The sequence below is a fragment of the Arachis ipaensis genome, chromosome B09, assembly GCF_000816755.2.
Source record: "Arachis ipaensis cultivar K30076 chromosome B09, Araip1.1, whole genome shotgun sequence".
In the NCBI taxonomy this organism is placed as follows: Eukaryota; Viridiplantae; Streptophyta; class Magnoliopsida; order Fabales; family Fabaceae; genus Arachis; species Arachis ipaensis.
In genome coordinates this window covers 139,217,641-139,221,490 of record NC_029793.2, presented here as the reverse complement: position 1 = coordinate 139,221,490, position 3,850 = coordinate 139,217,641, and the positions used below count along the sequence as shown (strand labels likewise).

At 35.6% G+C, this 3,850-nt stretch overlaps 1 long non-coding RNA gene across 2 annotated transcripts; it reads right to left on the bottom strand.

Moving 5' to 3' along the window:
• Window positions 579-1,929, bottom strand: LOC110266339. Of its 2 annotated transcripts, none has more exons than XR_002353598.1 (4): window positions 1,741-1,929; window positions 1,382-1,539; window positions 697-900; window positions 579-595 (listed from the first exon to the last, which is right to left on the bottom strand). It is a non-coding gene; the product is annotated as an uncharacterized LOC110266339 (long non-coding RNA). The 2 variants fall into 2 exon arrangements; XR_002353599.1 differs by having other exon boundaries at window positions 1,805-1,927.

The window sequence follows — 3,850 nt, the reverse complement described above, 5'->3', positions numbered from 1 at the left end:
GTGCTTCCCTTTCTGCGGCCGCAATCAATCTGGCATCAATCTGCTAGCGCAGCCCGTTACTCTTGTCAACTCTCTCCAAATCATCACCTACAGTAAACAAAGGAACATACTTCTCACTCTTTGGAAAGTATTGTAGTTCTAAAAAAAACATAATTCATTAATTACTCATACTTCATACTTCATTCTCAATAAACAAACAACACAATCCAACAACATCTTTATCCATCTACGAATCAAAACACCTACAACTGTTCTCAGTTTCTACAAAAGTCAAATTTACAAAAGTCAGTGTGACAACTCATGGAAGAACAAATCCAACACCACATAAGGCAATAAAGAAAAAGATAAAAAATTTTAAAAATATAAAGAACAGATGTCGATTACATCAACATTCTCAAAACCAAAGCTCTTTTACTCTGATTCAATCACAATTTCAAGGAATACAACAATTGCAGCAATTTTTGCTATATATAAGTTCAAAACCTAACATAGTAATATTAGATGAAACACTCATATAGAAGAGAAGCTTAATTTATTGAAATCTGATATCACAGTAAACACGCCTTGAATCCCTTTTCCAATTCCTGAGCAAAACCTGTTCATATTCTTAGATCTATAAATATACCCACCAAAAAAATTGACACCACTTTCTACAAAAATTTAGTGAGAATACTTCACAATGTATTAAAATGAAACATTGGCATAAGTAGAAGAAGGAATTTTCTTAATATTAAGAGAAACCTGACCTGCTGATATCCTTGATAAAAAGAGAAAAAAAAAATAGCCTGTAGACTAAGCATTTTCTCTTCTCTACTCTATTTTCAGCATGAAAATCCAAGCGATTTTGTTGAAGTTCCATAACAACAGCCTGAGAACTGTCTAAACCAAATGTATCTGCAGCTTAAAAAATGAACGACAAAGAGTAAAGCTTGGAAATGATTCCACAATGACACCAAAAGCCCTAACTAAAGCAAGGTACTTTACTAAAAAACAGTGTTCAACATATAAATGAATCACAACATCACACTCAACATTGTATTTGCAGTACTCATATGCACAAATGACACTCCATCTATTCATAAAAACAATCATGGAAAAAAAAAAACTCAAAAAAAAAAAATAGGAAAGACTTGAAACTAAACAAATGGATCCATTCACTTCTCTTCCTTTTTCACATAAGAATAAGCCCTAAATCATTGCATCACAGATTTATCATATATGAAAGACTTAAAACTGAACAAATGAATAATAGGTACGGTAATCAATCAAGAAAGAATGCCCAAAATAGAGCCTTCCCAATCCACCTAGACCGTGGAAAAAACCAAAAATCAAAAGGAGTAGTACAAAATTGTTAAAAAATGGCTAAAAAGGTTTCACTTACCAGCATAAGTTTTCTCCAGAACTTGCAATTCATAGTCTTCATTTTGCACTTGATCTTGTTCTCACCCTCCACTGGCTTTTCCTTCCTTTTATCTTTTCTGAACCAACACTGTCCATACCCCAAAGATCGAAGCTTCGAATTGCACGAAATACTCGAAGCTAGAAACAAAGAACCACAGAAATCTCCTAAAATGAAAAAAAGTACAAAAAACCACAAATGATGTTGCAGTTTATTCCCTCAGCCAGAGAGTAGTAAAGATGGAGCGAGGATGAATCACAGTATTCAAATGATCTAATATATGATTTAATTAATTAGGAAATCAACGCATTGAACATGAAGTGATTAAATCAAATACTGACATTGAAGAGTAGAAATGGATCTGTGAGATGGGACTTGATAGATGTCGTTGAACTTGTAGTATACATTCTTGTCTCCTCTTCCCTTCTCTCTCGATCTAGCCTCCTTATCTGTCACCGCCACCTCTGTCGCCACCCTCTTCTCCTTCTTCCGTCGTGCTTCCCCTTTTCACCGTCATGTTTTCTTCTTCTCTGCTTTGATGGAAACGCCGGAGGAGATCCTGGTGTAAGAGAGGAGAGATTGAGAGAAGAGGTGGAGAGAAGTCAGTGGTCACCAGAAATCCCTTGCAGTGAATAATCCCAAGCCCACTCCATTGCTATAAATAAATTTACTGAAGATCAAGTTTTGGGACAGAGATACCTTAAAGAAGACAATTTCCTTAGCGTTGCTATGGAAGCACTGCCTGAACAGACCTTTTTTGTTAAATATATAGGACAAAATATTTAAGCATTACTATGTGCATCAGAATCAAAACGTCCATAGGAGCACCGTCCAGATCCCTGAAGTACACCGACGTTGTAAGTAACAGGATCATCGCATTCGCAGAACCGGCACTGCCCGCGAAGAAAGGGCTACCATGCCGTCATAGGGTGGACGTATTCCTGCAGAACCAACCGCGGCGATGGCCTGTTGCCTCATTCCTCTTTCTTTTTCTCTCGACTTTAGCGTCCTTTTCTCTCACCGTCACTGTCATCACCAGCCACTACTCTTTCCGCCGTTCTTCATTTCGTCACCTCCATGTTTTCTTCTCTACTTCGTTCAGTCTTTCTCTCCCTGAATTCTCTCCGGTTTGCTTACGTCGCCAGAGGAAGTCTTCTTCCTACCTGCATCACCTACTCCTCCCTACCAAGAGTTTCAACTCTGTCTCATCTTCTCCGAGGATAAGAGAATGAATGATTTTCGAATAAAATGATTTTGAATTTAAAATTCAAATTCCCGCTTAATATCCACCTGTGTACTTCGGATCCAATAATAGTTTATTCTATACCATCCTATATTGTTTTTTTTTATTATTATTTTGAATAAGTAAGACACTTGTCAATCATTCAAGTAAGACACTTGTTGATTATATAGATTTGACACTTGTCAAACAACCAACCATATACTATTCTCCTATTATATATTAATAGATAATAGATCTTATTATAAAAATCATCACGTGAGGCATAATAGACATAATAGGCTAGGGACAGACATTGTCTCCAAAAAACACTTGCCAAATTTTTATTCTGCCACCTCAATTCTATACATGTAGAATACAACCCCTCTTCTACGTTGGAGAATTGGCCTTTTTGGTCCCTCATTAAAAGGTTATAGCCTGTGTATGCACAGCCACATAAGAACTTGCCTACTAACGTTAGGCTTAGCTTGCTGATGCAGAAGGCTGATTAGAGGTGAGAAAACGAGGAATGATGGGAGGAGGAAGAAAACACTTTTTGCTCGTGGAGAAAAATGATCGCTGATTAGAGGTGTTCTTCCTTAATAATGGTGGTGGCCCAGAACTCATGGCTCATTCATGAGTTTGTTGTCCCTTTCTGTTTGCCCCTCCATTTGTTCCACATCATCATGCATAATCAATATTTATATAGGGCGATAGTTAGGTCACTACTCACTAGCTAGGTGTGTCTTGTGTGTCTATATATATTTGATAGTTGCTCATTTGCTGTATTTGGCTTTTAATGAAGTACATCTTGAACCATCAATTAATGGAAAAAAATAGGTGACTATTTTAAGGAAGATTTTATAATTATTATTATGTGAAGATATTTTATTTTGATTATTAGATGATAAATTGTAAGGCTTAATTTTTATGTTATAGAGATTCGACTATATTTGTATGTTGGTTGTCGAAAACCTAACACAACCCTCCTCCTTTATCCGAGTTTGAGACCGGCTATGTACCGCAAGTATAACATAGTCGGAGTTAAAGCTTGATTTTTATATGTTATAAAAATATTACCTTTATTTAAAATGTGACAAAACAAATAAATCACACTTTTAAATAAAGATCATCATAAAAAGATATTTTTGACATCTTTATTAAAGTAGTTGTCAAAAAAAAAATATATTTCTCTACGCTAAAACCAGTTTTTAAGATTAATTATTATATAT